This window comes from Tamandua tetradactyla, chromosome 3, assembly GCF_023851605.1.
Source record: "Tamandua tetradactyla isolate mTamTet1 chromosome 3, mTamTet1.pri, whole genome shotgun sequence".
Lineage (NCBI taxonomy): Eukaryota > Metazoa > Chordata > Mammalia > Pilosa > Myrmecophagidae > Tamandua > Tamandua tetradactyla.
The window spans coordinates 70,992,422-71,009,672 of NC_135329.1; the positions used below are offsets into that span (position 1 = coordinate 70,992,422).

The following is a 17,251-nucleotide window of genomic DNA, read 5'->3' on the forward strand; positions in this document are numbered from 1 at the left end:
TATTCTCTAGGATTTTGGTCCTTTACATTTCCATTTTAATTTTAGTATCAGCTTTTCAATTTTCTCAGAAAAGAAAGCAGCACAAAACAAAGAAGCCAAAAAAATACACTGGCATTTTGATATGATTTAAAATGAAACATTGCATCAATCTGGAGAGAATTGACATTTTTATAATATTGGGCCTTCCAATCCATGAGCTCCGTTTATCTGCCTTTTAAAATTCATTTCAGTAATGTTTTACAGCCTTCTGCAGAGAGTCCTTGGGCATCTTTCTTTAGACAAGTGCTTCCCCATGCTATTATAATGACATTCATTTTTAACTTCATTTTCAAAATTCTTTCTTGTTGCATTATGAAAATACAATTTTATTATATTGATCTTCTCTCTAGAATCCCAGCTAAAATCATTTACTAATTTATTAGTTTATCTATAGATTCTTTTGACATGTTTAGCTACACAATCATATAAGCGGGAAAACGTGGCTGAAAGGTTTCATTGATTTTCCCCAAACCTGTTATGTGCTATTTCCTTGTCTTGCCTTTACGCCAGTACCTCTACTACGATGGTGAATAAATTGGTGTTACTAGGTATCCTTGTCTCAGTCTCACTTCCTAGGAAACTGTTCTGTATTTCCATATTAAATGTGGTGCATGTTGAGGGGTTTTTTTTGTAGCATGTATCAGATTAAGGGTATTCATTTCTACTCCTAGTTTCTCAGATTTTTTTTTAAATATCGTCAGTTGATACTGGATTTTTATCAGTTTCTCATCATCTACTGTGACGAGCATATGAATTTTCTCCTTTATTTTGTTAGCATGGTAATTGCACGTTTGGATTTTGACTGTTACATCAACATTGCATTGTTGGAATATAGCTGTTCTCATCGTAATATACCATACTTTTTAACCTAGTGGTAGGTTGGACTTGTTAGTATTTTGTACAGAAACTCTAATTTTCCTTCCTCTTAATGTTTTTGTCATGTTTGGCATCAAAATTATGCTGACTTCACAAAATGGTTAAAAATAGTCCCCTCTGTTCTATTTCCTATGGCAAGTTTGGTGGTATTTTCCCTAAATATTCTGAAAGAATTATATTTGAAGTCATGTGGGCCTATAGTTTTTAATTGTAATTAAAGGAAAATTTTTGATTGCCAGTGAGACTTATTTAATAAATATGAAACTTCACAGAAGTCATTGGATTAATTTTAATTAAGACTATGTATATATATTTTACACTTTCAGACGTTTATTGTTTTAAAAAGAGAGATTTTGATGGAAGGGAGAGAAGGCTGGGAAGGGTTAGGAGGAAATAAATGGAACTTAATTGAGCACCTACTATGTGCGAAAAAAAGAAAGCCAACCTTTTCACACAAGGAAACCAACCACAAGCACTTTTATTGGCTCTAACCCATCCAGCAGCAGTTCTAAGGGGTTATCGTTTTGCCTGATTTGCAGATGAGGAATCAGAGCACCAAAGGGACTAAGTAGTTTTCCAAAGTTCAGAAACACCAAGTGTCAAAAGGATTCTCCCCAGGGATTGCCTGGTGCAGTGCTTTCCAATACATGGTGTTACTTCACTAAAGGGAACAGAGATTAACTCATATTTGTTGACCAATTTCTACTTACTTCTTGAGTGGTCCTGCATATGTGTTTTTTAATGATTACAGGATTTAGTTTTTGGAAAAGAATATGCTCTTCTTAAAAGCATTATCCAAAGGGGTGTCTGAAAACAGTGAATATAAAATAAAATATTTGGCTTCCTTAGGCAATTATTCATTTTTTTCTTCTTTAGAGAAGCTATGGATTTATAGAACAATCATACATGAAATACAGGATTCCCATACCCCACCTATTATTAAAATCTTGAACACATTACTATTGATGAAAACATATTTTTATAGTTGTACTACTAACTATAGTTTAACTTACCTTTCGTTGCTCGTGTAGTTCCATGAATTTTTTTTCTGTCACCCTGTACACAATCTAGCACTTCCCCCTTGTAACCACTTTCGGATATATATTCTGGTGCTGTTAATTACATTCACAATTTGTTCTATCATTGAGACTATATTTAAAAAATTATTTTTAGTAGATAACCTTTATCATATTTACGAATTTTTCTTTTGTTCTTAACGTACCAAAGTGTTTTGCAGATTGCATGTTTATTTATCTTGTATACTATCTGTGCTTCTAGCAAGATGAGTATCTGTTACTTTTTTGGAGGGAACACGGGCTGGGAATGGAGGCCAGGTGTCCTGTATGGCAGGCAATGTCCCACCATTGAACCACCTGGGCACCCTGGAAAACCATGTTTTCAACCTTAAAGTTTGATGTACTGAATCAAACATTCCTGATCCTCTTGTCTTGAACTATTCTTGCCTCTTTGGGATAAACTCTACTTGATCATATTATTATGGTTTGATTTAGCTTTGGTCTACCAATTAATTATATCTGCTAAAAATGTTGAGAATGCTTGCATCTGTATTCATGAAGGGTTTAGCCATACATTTTTCTTTCTTGAAGTAGCTGTGACCAATTTTAGTTTTAAGGTTGCAATAGCCTCCTACAAATACAAGTCAGTTTTCCTTTTTCTATTCATTTTCAATAAATTGGAAGTTGTTTATTCTTAACAGTTAAATAAAACATCTATTTAGACATGGGGAGTGTGTAGAATGGAGTTGGCTTTGGTTGAGCATTTCAATGATAAATTAAATTTACTTGGTCATATTTCAGGTTTCCATTTCTTTTTGAGTTTATTTTCATAATTTATATTTTTATTTAAAACTGTCATTGACATAAAATTGTTTAACTTGTTTTTTTTTAGCTTGTTTTTTATGATTAAAAAAAAACTTTTACCATACTAGTAGCTACAGTTTATTCTTTACCCCTTACAATTCCTCCTTTTTTAAGACTGATATTTGAACATTATATCTCTTCTGTTCTGTTTTCTTCAGTTTGAGTATCTATTCGATACATGTTGGAATTCACATTTTAGCCTCCATTTCTCTTAGGGTCTATAACTTATTTTCCATCTTTCTGTCTCCATGCACTTTGGAAAAATTTTTTCGTGTGGCTGATCAATCATTAACCCAGTTTACTGAGGTCCTTGTTCCCATTTTCATCTCAAATTTAAATATTTTAAAAATAGGTTTATTTTCTAGATTTCTTTACTTGAAAATTTCCCACTATATTTCCATTCCACCTAATTCTTACTTTGTGTTTTCACTTCCTTAACTGGTCTCTGTGCCAGTTTGAAAACACTACGTACCCCAGAAAAGCCATGTTTTAACCCAGATCCAATCTTTTGGTTTTTTTTTTTTCTCCTGAGTCAATATTGTAGGGCAGAAACTTTTGATTAAATTATCTCTACAGATGTGGCATGCCCAATTGCAAGTGTGACCTTTTGATTAAATGGACAGGTGATTCTACCCATTCAAAAGGTGGGTCTTGATTAATTTATTAGAGTCCTTTAAAAGTGGAAACATTTTGGAGACACTTCAGAACTGACACAGATGCAGACAGTTGGAGAACAATTGCTTCAAAGCTGACAAAGCCAACTCGAGACCCAGATGTTTGGACACCCAGGACCCAGCAAATGTTGCCAATGTGCCTTCCCATGAGATGCTAAACAAGTCAGAACCCAGAGTTGTGTCCCAGAGGAGCTAAATGAATGCCCACAGATGCCAAGCGAGGAACCCCCGCAGGAACAGAGGCTGAAAGCAGCAGAGCCCAGGAGCAAGAGTCCAGCAGATGCCAGCCACATGCCTTCCCAGCTGACAGAGGTTCTCCAGACAGCATCAGCTTTTGTTGAATGAAGGTAACCTCTTCTTGTTGGTGCCTTAATTTGTACATTTTCAATGACTTAGAATTGTAAATTGACAACTTAATAAATTCCCCTTGAAAAACCATTCCGTTTCTGGTTATTCATTCTGGCAGCTTAACAAACCAACAGTCTCTTCCAACGTTTTAAAGGTCCTTGATTAAAGTCCTTTTTGGGGCATGAATTCCCTTTGCTGTTTTGCTGATTATACCATAGGCAGTTTCTTCACGTGGTCTCCAACATTCAGTAGGTTCCTTCTTCATGTGAGTCTTTCTGATGGGTTGATTTGTGGAGGCGTCAATATGGACACCTATGAATTAGCCATAACCAGGCTGCTTTTTTCAATAGTTCCCCAATTGAGGAGATTTTACACCTTGTAAAAAGTGTCCAGGAAGGCTTCACAAGATACCCTTTGGAGCTTTGGTTTTAATCTCTTTCTGAAAATTCAGTCTCTCTCTCCTTGGGAGCATTCTGATTCTTGTCCAACAGGTAAAACTGTTCCAATCTCAGTTCACAGGCTGGGAATCTGGGACGCTCTGGGATTTATGTAAGATGAACTTTACAGAACTTCTTCAAACAACTGGCCATATATCTTCATTTTTTTTCCCAAAGGGAATTAAAAGCTTGACTCCTGAGTCTAATCCAGATATGAATTTCCTTGGATTTACACTTTCACTCACAGATATGAACATTTAAGTTTCTCTTTCTCCTTTTGCATGCTGCATGGAGGTGGGAGAACACTGTTTGCCAGCCTACCATTTTGCCTGAATGTTGGGAGTATAATTTAATATGCATTAATTTATAATTATATGTCTCTTCTCCCATTTACAAAATATGTATGCTGTTTATTTTGCAAATGGGTGAGTTAACTAATGGGTAGCTCAGTCCCTGGACAAGGTAATGAAATTGTTCTCAAAACACAATTTATAGTTTATTTGGTACTTAATACAATTAGCACATCAGATCCACAGCATTAAAAGGAATAAAACCAAATTCACAACCTCAGTGCCTTCCTAACCCACTTGGTCCAGTAGAGCTCAGAGAAAAGGACTCGAAATAAAAATTAGTAGTGACTTTGTTTCTGGATGTTCAAAATCAGATGCTCCAAGAAATCTTTCTTCAGTTGAAGGAATAAAAGGAGCTTTTCTGGCCCCTACTTCTGAAAAGCGTTTTGCATCTGCCCTCATCAGAGTGTGCTGGGTCCAAGGCCTCAGTTTCCTGTGAGGGACTCGTGTGCCGGGCAGGGGTTTCCTGGTAATGAGCAGACCTGACCCATGTCTGGGGAGCCATCAGAATGCCCGGCATCCCGGGAAGAGTTGTCTGCAGTCTGAAGGATTGGCTTTTAATGTGGAGAAACCAGAATCAATAAGTCACCCAGAGTGTGTGTGTGTGTGTGTGTGTGTGTGTGTGTGTGTGTGTGTGTGCGCACGCGCGCACGCGTGCAGGGCATGTGTCAGCATCTGCAATGAAGTTAGAGCTTCCTGGTCTACCTGCGGCTCCCGTCGTGGTTTACTCAAGGTTAAGTGCATCTCCAAAGGTTTTTATTGGACATGGTAGACTCTCCACGCTGCAGATAGCCTTAGAAATCCTCTAGTTTATCTCAGCACAAAGTGTAGAAACTGAGGAACGGAGAAGGGAAAGAACTACCTCAGGTCATGGCATCAAAATCTAAGTCTGACTGTAAGAAAGGAAAGGAAGCAAAGAACCTTCCTAAGACTTTTGATTCTACTTTGGATGTATCCTAAGGAAAAGCGTTGCTGGAAAGATCTGTGGGAGACTGCTTTCCTTATGGCTCACGTCCTCTCTTCAGTACACCCTGGAAAGACCAACCCGGGTCACGACCTTCCCACTTCACACTGAGACCTCTTTAAAAACGAGCCCAGAGGCGGCCCATGACTCATGACCTCGGGATATGGGTTCAGAAGTTTCCATGTCGCCTGCATGTGCTATATACTAAGGGACTCTCTCTTCTTCCAAAGGACAGCGAGTTCAGTGCTCCTAGGACAGTTCAGCCAGGCCAGAGAGTGCATGCTGACTTCTAAGCAACTGAAAGAGACGTGGTTCAGGTGGTCAGTTTGAAGCAGGGAAGGGCGAGAGAGTGCTCTGAGCGCCGAGAGCAATGACAGGTGACTCCCCACAGCCCCTCAGAGCTGGCACCAGCCAGCAGCTTAACCATCGCGGGGTTTAATTTCTTCTCTGCTCCTCTGCTCCAGCACTCATGTCTGCCCCGCTGCCCCTTCACTCCCCTCCTCCAGCTCTCAGGCTCAGCTCCAGCATCTTTCCCTTCACGGTTGGAAACACTCTTCTGTCTCTGAGATACACTCCAGCAGAGCAGGTCTGGGGGGGCCAGTGCCCCTGGATTTCCCTCTGCCGACACCTCCCAGCTCACCCCCCACCCCAACCAGCGACCAGAGAGTGAGGCCCCTGAACATGGTAAGAGGCAGGAATGACCAAGGAAAGCTTTTGTGAGAGAAAGGAGCAGCTGGACCCCAGAAGCCATTCCTCTCTTGCTCCATCTGTTGCCCTGAGGAGACAGGAAACACGAGGCGTGAGGGAGAAGGCAGTTACCATCAGGGAAGGTTATGGAGTGAGGGAAGCATCTCACCTTTTATTTTCTTCTTTCTCCTGAGAGAACACAGGGTTTTGTTCAAGAATCTTAACACTATTACAATTAAGCAAATTTTCTTAGCCCTGCTCCCTATCTTGTAAAATTGGAGTCACGATACTGCTTTTGCCCTGAGTTTTATAAGTCTTAGTGGAGTTGTGAAGGTCCATTTGCCAGCGGGAGTCCTGGTACTTAGTAGGTACTTGATAAACTTTTTTTTTTTTTCAGATTCACAGAATTAAATTATGAAGACTACGCCTCTCTTTCCTTTGGCTTGGGAGGCATCCACGATGGAAACAACTGTTTCAGCCACCGCAACTGCCTTATACCCCCGTTCCCAGGCAGAAGCACAGACATTTCCAAACCTAACAGTCTCAGACCTGGTCATTCAGTACACTAATGGCATTTCCACTTTCTGTTTCTGCTGTCCCAGCATTTTTTCCTCATACTGAGGCTTACAAGACTCAAGCCGTGTTTCCCACATGGCTGAGGGATTGGAGTGAGCTGTGAGGCTTGTGCAGTACTTGTGTTCTAGAACTCTCCGAGCCTAGGCCAAGATAGGGGATTTCCATTATGGTGAGTTAACTAAATAGTCAACATTCTTATTACATCATTAATGCAGAAATACAGCCACCATGCAAAATTTCAACAAAATAGCAGTAGAAAGGGTTAAAAGCAAAAGGCCAACATGTACTCAAAAATGTTCTCAAACCACTCTATCCCCCAACCTAACCACAATTAAATGTTCAGAGGTATCCTTCTCAAACCCACTCTCATTTACACATGAATACACATGCACATACTGCTGTGTTGATATTAAACATTTCAGTGTGGTTATATTATATGTAATGCTCTGTAACTTCCTTTGCATTTCATATACTGAGAGATTTTTTTCATGTTAGTACGTATAGATATCCTTAAATGTTTTTAAATGATACATTTTATTCCATGATACAAATTTATGACACAGTTTATTTCACCAGTTTTTTCTAAGACGAGTTAAGGTCTGTTTTCAAATGTGCCCTACTACAAATAAATTCTGCAGGAAACCTACATATTTCTTTGTTCAGTTATATTTTTCTCTAGGATACTGTTCTCGTTACTGTTGCTGCTTCATAAATGACCACAGAGCTCAGCAGCTTGAAAGATTTTTCACAAGCTCGCTAATTCTGAGGGTCAGGAATTTAGTAAGAGCTAAATCAGGACAGCTTGTCTGCTCCGCCACGTCTGGAGCTGGAGGTTGGAATCGTGTGCAAACTTCCATGGTGGACATTTCCCACGAGGTCGTCCAGAACTCTGAGAATCTTTGTCAAGAGGAAGAGTCCACACCCTCTCTAATTCTGCAAGTGAAATCATTTGCCCTTCCCTACGTGGGACATGACATCCAGGGGTGAAAATCTCCCTGGTGACGTGGGAGATGACTCCTAGGGATGAATCCAGCCCTGACACTGTGGGATCAACAATTCCATCCTGACCAACTGGAGAAGAAGTGTAACTAATTAAGTATCGGGGGCAGAGAGAGTTCAGAGTCTAGAGGCTACTCTGGAGGTTGCTCTTACACAAGCTTCAGGTAGACCTTGTTACCTATCATAACCTGCCAACTCCAACCAGGACCATTCCAGCCAATCCTAAAGAACACCTAGGGCAATTTATAAGATTCCACAAGGGTTCCATGCACTAGTGTAACTTGCCAGAAACCTACAAACTCCAGATGGGTCCCTGGACCAGATAAGTCCTGAAGCTTAGCTCAGCCTCTCCAGAAAATCAGCTACTGCCATCTCCCTATGCCATATTAGTGACAGCCCCTTCCAACATGAAAACGGCCATAGTCCAAACACCCCTAAAGAGAGGGAAAGATGAAAGGTGATGGTGGAGTTATACAGAGAAGATAAGATTTAACAAATGAATATGATTGCTGAATTATTAAATTGATATTTCTTTTAGTCTCCAGTATTTTATCATTTATTTATTTATTTTTTACATGGGCAGGCACCGGGAATCGAACCCGGGTCCTCAGGCATGGCATGCAAGCACTCTTACCTGCTGAGCCACCGTGGCCCTCCAGTATTTTAGACCAGCTAGAAGTAAAATCAAAAACTGTGGAATTGTAACCCATGTCAAACTCTGAAATATGATCTACAACTAATTGCGGTGCTATGTTTTGAAATTTATTGCTTTTATGTATGTATGCTATTTTTCATAAAAAAGAAAGAAAAAAAATTGATTGCTGAGATAAAAAAAAGTATTTAAGCCTGATAGCCTCCTATATTCTGGAGAAGCTAGAAGGAAAAATATGAGATGATGGTATGGTAGCCCTTTACACACTCTGGGATCTGTCCTGTAACGACCTGTTGAAGAGTGCTTTGAAAACCATTGCTTTTTTATTTCTTTACTTTGTATATATGTTATACTACACAATAAAAAAGTTAAAAAAGAGAGAAAAAAGGAGAAAGAGTCCATTCCGTCCTCTTGAACCCAGTCGGAGCTTTGGGTCTGCCTCGACAAAATAGCAAAAGGCGGCGGTGACACTGTGTGACCTTGGAGGCTCCCTCACCCAAACCCGCAGGACGTCACCGCGCTCTCAGGACACTCGTCTGGCCCCAGCACCGCGCTGTAGGGAGGCCCCAAATAGCCCAGGTGGAAAGGAAATGAGACCCCAACCCATACCAGTACCAGCCTCACGGTGCGAGCGTGGACAAGCCTTCAGGGTGCCTCCGCCCAGCCCGCAAGTCTTTCAGCGACGCCCCAGCCTCGTGGGGCAGACACAAGCGCTGCTGGGCCACGCCCACATTACGGACCCATCCAATCTGTGAGCAGCATGAAGAGTTGTTTTATGGCGTTACATTTCAGAGTAACTTGTAACAAGCCGCAGTAGCTTGCACCACTCATTTTCTCATGTGTCTGGTGTCTGATTTGGAGACTCAGAGTCTAGGCATGCTGCCCTGAGGCCGCCGTGGGCCTCGTCATGGGATTTGTTTCCCCCAAGAAGCGAGGTTCTGGGTTGCTGGACCGTCAAGGGTGGTTTAGGGTTTTGACGGAAGGTCTTACCCAACAAGAAGGAAGTTCCATCGCCTTTTATGACCTAGCCTCAGAAGTTACATAGTGCCACTTTCACGAAACTTTCTTGACTTTCAGTGAATCTAAAATCACCCTTGATTCAAAGGAAGGAGTGAAGGCTCTGCTCCCGTGAAAGCAGTGTCCACTCATCACAAACACGCCCCTAACCCTAAATAATGAAGGGGGCAGCACATGGGTGCTTGGCCAGTGTTGTAGTAGTGTGCATGGAGAAAAATGGAGAGATTCGAGATGTATTCTTAGGTGGAATCATTACGACTCGTTTATAGGTCAGCTGTGGGGCCGGGTGAAAGAGTGGAATCTGGGGGGACACCCAGGTTTGGGCGTTGAGAGGCTGAGTAGCTATAGCGCCATTGACTGGAATGGAAAGAGTGGAGAATGGGGGGTGCTTAGAGGGGGAGAAGGAGATCACAGGGCTTATTTATTTATTTCTTTGTTATGTTTTAAATGTCTGCTGGACATTTAAGTGAAGACGTGGAATAGACAGTTGACTAAGTAAATCCAGAGGTTTGGACTAGAATTATAAATTTGCAAGTCAACACCATTTAGATAAATGAAGCCAGGAAAAGAGAAAAGATTAACCAGGGAGAAACGTGGTTAGAGGAGAAAACATGCCTCCAGGCTGGACACTGGGGCTTGGAAGGCACATTGGGGAGGAAGAAGGGCCATGAAAGAGACTGAGGAGGAGGGACTGAGGAAGAGGAAAACCGGAAATATGTGGGGATACAAGATGAAAAGGTTTCCAGAAGGAGTTATAACTGTAGAAATTGTTTCTCACAACTAAAATTAAATCTAACTCCAAATTACTTCTACACAGTGGTCTGAGCTCTTACTTCTGGAAATCGTATAGAAAAGGCCAAAGATATACAAGTAAAGGTTTCATAGTGAAAAGAGAATGCATTCTGTAGCTACCAGGCTCCTGGTTTAAACCCCAGTCCACCAATGTTTAGCTGTGTGACTGCAGGCAAGTGACTTAAGTTCTCTGAACTTCAGTTTCTTTGTTTTTGAAATGATGAGAATGACACTAACTTTGTGGTTTAGTAAAAATGCACAGCACACACCTAACCTATAATATTATGTTCAATAAATTAAAATAATTAAGTTATTAGGTGCAGCCCTTTTCCCCTTCAATTGCTCTAGAAAGAGTTGAAAATTGTGCCTGCATTCCCTTTGAAGTCATTTCTCTTGGAGGCTATCATTTCTCATCCCTCCCTCTCTCCTTCTCCTGGCTTCCTCTTCTACCATCTGACTAGTTTTCCAGATCTCTAAGAACTCTGAGGCAAACAAGAGCTATCACCCATGTAGGTGATACCTTACTGTAAACGCCCTGGCAGGGCTGCTCTCTGGAACAAGGAGCTGCTTTAAAGGAGCAGAATACCCTCAGGAGCTCAGCTTCTTTTTTTTTCTTTTATGGTTTGAGAATGTCTTTGTTCTTTTTTTTCCTTCTTTTCTTGTGAACAGTAACATATATACAAAAATGCTATAAATTTCCAAGCACAGCACCACAATTAGTTGTAGAAAGTATTTCAGACTTTGACGTGGGTTACAATTTCACATTTTAGGTTTTTACTTTTGGCTGTTCTAAAATACTGGAGACTAAACGAGATATCAATTTAATGATTCTGCATTCATATTCATTTGTCAAGTCCTATCATATATGTATAATTCCACCATTACCTTTGATCTTTCCATACCTCTCATTGGGGCTGTTCGGGCTATGGCAATTCTAAATTTTGATATTGGAAGGATCTGTCACTAATATGGGGTAAGGAGAGGGAACTATCTGACGTTCTGGAGAGGCTGGGCCCTCTAGGTTTCAGGACTTATCTGGACCAGGGACCCAGCTGGAGGTTGTAGGTTTCTGGCAAGTTATTCTAGTGCCTGGAACCCTTGTGGAATCTTATATATTGCCCTAGATGTTCTTTAGGATTGGCTGGAATGGTCCTGGTTAGGGGTTGGCAGGTTATGATAGGTAGAAAGGTCTACCTGAAGCTTGCATAAGAGCAACCTCCAGAGTAGCCTCTCGACTCTATTTGAACTCTCTCTGCCACTGATACTTTATTAATTACACTTCTTTTCCCCCATTTGGTCAGGACGGAATTGTTGATGCCACGGTGCCAGGTCGGAGCTCAGCTTCTTAAGTCATATAATGCAGGATTTAATTCCATTTTCACTACTTAGTATCATGTGAACCTGGGCAAGTTAAACTTTCTCTGCTTTCTTTCCCTCATTTGTAAAATGGGGATGATGGCCCCTATGTCTTTGGGATGTTATAAGAACAACATGAGCTAAAGTGGGAAAAGGACTTAAAAGAGTGTTATGTGCCCACTATAGAGGTAGCATTCAGTAAATGGGAACTACTATCTAAATTCAGGGATTCAGGCAGAGATTGGCCAGCCCTGCTTCCAGCCTGGGGTTCTGGGGACACTTGCCTCAAGAGGAAGGTAGAAAGATCCACTTCTGAGATCCCTTCTGGCCCTGACATTTTAGGATTTGATCTTTGGCAAGATGTAAAGACTTTGGGGGTGGGCTTTCATCAGAGGGGGTGGAAGAGCTGAAGTACTTGTTCTTGAGTCAAAGAGGCTGAGATGTGTTCAGGTAGAGCCTGAACTTGGCTTAAAAATCAAAACCACTGCAATTTTGAATGATGTCTTTTTTCAGATATCTTGAGCTGCTATTCTGGGCTCCTATTTCCTATTTAGATCTCTATATTTTCTTGAGTAATTTATCTTTGGTGATAGAGGCAGCGTGACATAGAGGAAAGAGAATGGGTTCAGAATTAATCCTAAGATCAGCCCTTGGCCTCTGTCCTGACTACCAGCTTGCCAGTGTTTTTGAGTCAGTTGCCCTGATTTAAAAAAAGAAATAATAACCCCTGCCTCATGGGGTTACTGTGAGAATTAAGCAAAATAATGTACATGAAAGGACTCAGCCAAGTGAAAAGTATGCTTTCTTCTCTCCACATCTCACTGGACTGCAACCCCTGTATCTGCTTGTTCCAAATTCCTCCCAGAGTCCAAAAATATCTGTGCAGATGGCTCTTTCAGAACCTGGGGGAAAAAACTTATACACACACACACACACACACACACACATTTGCAGTATTAGGGCCTGTTATTAGATGACATTTAGATAAAACAACCCTATTGAAAATCAGATTTATTACTTGCATTAATAAAAGACAGTAGTTTCTGCAAGTTCTAAAAATGTTACTCAGAAATAATGCTCTTTCCAGACCCTGAGTGCTGTGTAAGTTAAGCCCAACCCCTCGGTTTAATAGGCTACTGATAATTCCCTTAAGCCAATGGGAAAATTAGCTGATGCCAAGATATTTTTAACTGGTCTGAACAAGCATATCTTCATTTGCATCCAGCAGGATGTAACCGTGGCAACAGCGCATATCTTTGGATTCCTGTTCACTTAAGGCAAATGGAGCACCACTGATGCACCGGGACTCCCGTGATGAAACCCAACGTGACCTACGCGTGCATCTGACGCCGCCAGGTCCCTTGCCAGCCCAACAGGATTCTCATCTCCTGTCATCAGCACGAATCAGTATGGAACAAGCAAATTATTTTAGAGCATTGATTTTTCATGTTTAATTACTCTCAACTAACATTTAACTGCCACTCCTCTTATAAATGGCCTGAAGTATGTGGGAAGCATTATAGTGCTGTGTTAAGAGCTTAAGTTTCATATTTCGACAGAATGGAAAATGTGCCTATAATTGTTTCGAACTAGGACCTCAGGGCAGTTACCTGCCAACCCTGAGACACAGCGTCCTCTATTAAAGAGAGTCAATCTTTACGTCGACAATTTCCTTCCTTGCAAAGTTGTCTAAACATAAAACTTGAAATTGATTTTTAAAGAGTTAAGAGAGTCAACCAGTTTGCAAGAATGCATTTATAATTTGCTATGCCTGCTGTGCGTGCATTATGCCTGTCCGTGAAATAGGCGTGTACTGAAGCCAGGTTCCTCAGGTGAGGACAGAACTGGCAAAGATTGGTCTCCATGAAAACGCTGTCCTTTCTCCAAAAACTGAGCAACACAACAACAAACTTGAGCATCAGAGGGCTTTGCCAGCCCGGCTTGAACAGTTGAGGTGTCCAGTGCGCTTGTTTCTCTGCCTTTTGCCACCTACTCCCCTCCCCGCCCCGCCCGTGGCTAGCTCGTCTACAACCCTGTTTGCCTATTGTGTGCTGGAATAAGTGAATACATGAGTATATTTTGCCATTGCGTGTGAATTCCCTGATCACAGGATCATGCTCGGTTAGAATGGCACATAAACTATGGATTAGGTCAGATGGCTCAAGAGCAGGAATTGGTGCATGCATGAGCATCTGTGTGTGTGTGTGTGTTCAGGAGTCTGTGCGTGTGACCTTGTGGACTAGAGTTCTGGCATGCATGGAAGCTGAGTTCAGATGAGTGTGTCTGTATGTGTGTGCATTTATGTGGAGCCATTTCTGTATGCTCATTGTTGTGTAAGCGGAAGGGAGCATCTGAGAATGAGGAGATCGTTTATTCCCTTATTCTAGAGAATGGGGCTGAGCAGGCCAGGCTCTGAGTCTGCGAAGCCGTAGTTCCACTGGTGGTGGCACCAGGCCAGGCAGGGGCAGGCGGCGCTGGCCTTGCTTGTGTACTTTGCAGCAGTTTATGGCGAGACCCTGTGCCATGGGCCTCGGGTGGCAGCTCCAGGGCTCCGCGGTGGCCTCTCATGGTCTCCCAGGTCACACATCTGCAGTCCTAGTGATGCCTGCCCCTATAGGTCTTCTCTGCCCGTGCCCGCTTGGCCTGTCCATGCCCTTTCTGGTAGGCTCTACTTCTCTCCGACTGGGAAGGGCACAGCCGGTTGTGCTCTTTCAGGCGCAGTTCAGCCGGCATGTCCTCGCGCCATGAGTGAAGTTCTTATGCTCGAGACCGTCTACAGGGCATTGGAAGACAGGATCCCCCAGCCGCTCATCTCATGCGGGAGGGTGGCACACCCCCGAAGGAGACCTGGCTGCCTGGGGTCCCTCAGAGTTGGGAACCCAGACCTCCCCAGTTAGGATCTTTCACAGCCCCCTCCTCCAGGAAGACTCCCTGGCTTCCCTTTTCCAGGTGTTCAAGCTCCCTGGATACCCCCTGATTGGCCTCTGCAGGCTCCTGGAGCCCGTGGTGCATCACTTTGAGGTTTTCAAAGTCCATGAAAGAACGCTGACTTAATTCACTTGTTCCACATGAGGCATTTATCACAGTTCCTCTAAGGACAGGACACTGGGGCAATGAAAGGACACGTAGGCAGAACGAACACGTCTGAAGGCTCAGTTTTGGGTCTTTCTGGACCTGAGTCTGGCTAGTTTTCCAGGTGTTGCCTCCTCGACGACCTCGGCTTCTGCCATGGCAGAAGCCCTGTTTCCTTTGGGCCTCCCCGCAGGGTGCTGGTATAGCGTCCTTGGGACCAGAATCAGAGGCGAGTACACAGGAGGTTTCCTGTGGGGCGCCCGAGGATGTCAATTCCTGCGAGAATGGAGGAAGTGGGATGAGCCGGGGGAGAGGTGAACTGCCATGCACTGCAGGAAAAGTCTCAACTGACCCCCAGGGATTCCTGGGGACAAAGGACTGACCCCTCATTCTTGTCTGAAGGAGAGCAGAGCCAGGTCTTTTCACCCTGTCAGGGAGGTCACTGGATGTGGCCTCAGGGAAGCCCTGGAGCCTTGGTGGTCCCTTAAGGTGATGCCGTCAGGGGAGACCATGCAGGTGGGTGTGCAGCTGGGGAGGAGGCCCACCCAGGTGGGGGTCTGGGGCACCCCTCAGCGCAGACAGGGAAGTGGATTCCCTGAAGCTTCCCTGTCGTCTGCCCGGAGCTCTGCCAGCAGGAGTGGTTTCCCTGGACGGGTAACCCTGGAACTGTGTGCGCCACTGCCTGCTGGGGTCCTCTTCCAGTTGGAAAGGTGCTTCGGTGCATGTGTGTGTAAGTGTGCATGTGTGCGCACCCATGTGTGAGTTTTTCTCACCAGAGTTTGTGGCCCAAGCTAGGGATTCGGTATTTCCTGGTCGCCACTGGCTGCCGGGTTAAGCATGGAAAGTGGGGACCTGGAGGCTTGGTGACAGTGGCCTGGGGGCTTGGTGACACAGCCTGGGTTCTGGTGACTGCAGTCTGGGGTTCTGGTGGCAGTAGCCTGAGGCCTGGTGACAGCGGCCTGGGGTCTGGTGACAATGGCCTAGGGCCTGGTGACAGCAGCCTGGGGTTCTGGTGACAGCAGCCTGGGGGCTTGATGACACAGCCTGGGTTCTGGTGACAGTGGCCTGGGGTCTGGTGACAGTGGCCTGGGGTCTGGTGACAGTGGCATGGGGTCTGCTCTTCCTGTTTCTGTGCTCAATGCATTTCTGTGCCCTGAAGTTGTGACCCTGGGAACCACCCTGAGTGCACATCTGGGATGCAGGCCCAGATCGAGCAGGCGGGGAGGTCTCCTGGTACCCCTCTGGACCTTGAATGAAGGGAGGGTCAGCCCAGATGGGGAGCAGGCTGGGATTTGGGGTGCGGTTGCTTGCACTGGGGATTTCTGAGCACAGACGTCAGAAGTGGTTGCCTGCACCCACAGTCCTGGACTCAGCCTGTGCACTTGCTGAGCTCCCCAAGATGCCTTCATGCACAGACTTCCCTGGTCCATGCACCATGAAGCAGTCTGGAGAGAAGGACCACTCCTTCCGGGATGCGTCCTTGCCCGCTGTGTGTCATGCTTTCCAGAAGATGTCTGGTCACTGTGCCTCTTGCTGAGGCTGCCTCCAGGCCACTGGGCTGGATGGGGGTGCAGGTTGCAGCTTGCTTGGTCACTTTTGGGGCTGAGAAAGACCCTCTGGCTCCCCCAGCCCCAATTCCTGCCTCTGCTTTTGCCACGTGACCCCTGCTGAGTGACACCAAAAGCCCCTTTATCAGAGGACACAAGCATCAGTGAGGGTAGGTGCGGGGCACAGGGTCTGGCCTTCAGTTTTGAGGGTCCCATGTGAGAAATTGGCTCCTTCCTGGGAGCTGCTGCATGTATCGGGGTTGGAGGGAGAGGGGTTAGAGGGGTGTGGGACCCTGACAGGGAGAACGCTGTGCAATGGGATAACTCAAAAGCTGGGAGTGGCATAAAGACCAGCCCTGCTGAGTTTTCCCAGTTGTCCACACTCCCTAGGTCTGGCTGGCAGGTGACCTCGAGAAGGCTGACCGGAGAGAACACTAGCAGGATTTCTTGGTGCCCATGCAGCTGGGCACCCATGTTGTGTCACATTGTCTTCACAGCAGGGCTGTGGCATGCCCTAGCTTTTCCTTATGAGGGAGCTGGCTCAGAGACACAGTGTGCACTGCTTGTTCTTAAAATGGACCACCGCTCTTGGAGCCAATCAAGCTTTCCAGGGCAGGTGCCATCAGAGATGGGGCTTCAGAAGTAAGTAGGGACTCTGCAAAGGGGTGCGGGGGGGGCAGGGGGCGAGGCGGGGGCAGGGGGCGAGGCAGGTGCAGCGGGGCTGGCAGCACCCACAATTGTCAGGGTTCCTGGGGCCTGAGTTTCCAGCCAGCATTCCCGACCCGGGCAGCTCCATAGGGAGAAGGAGCCCTGGGGGCAAGGACCGGCAGAGAAACAAAGCTGCTTCAAAGAAAAAGAAAAAGTCAAACACAAAGAAGTCATTTATGTTTTTTTTCTGGCTAGGGTGAGAAACCACTCAGGAAGGGACGCAGAAAGGAGCGGCCTGGAGTGGCCGCTGTTCCTGAACAGCCCACTTGCTCTGGCT

At 44.5% G+C, this 17,251-nt stretch overlaps 1 long non-coding RNA gene across 1 annotated transcript; it reads left to right on the forward strand.

The window, feature by feature from the left end:
* Positions 1-9,336: 9,336 nt before the first annotated feature.
* LOC143676139 (uncharacterized) lies at positions 9,337-13,167 on the forward strand. The gene is made up of 2 exons (XR_013171863.1): positions 9,337-9,768; positions 12,876-13,167. It is a non-coding gene; the product is annotated as an uncharacterized LOC143676139 (long non-coding RNA).
* Positions 13,168-17,251: the final 4,084 nt, after the last annotated feature.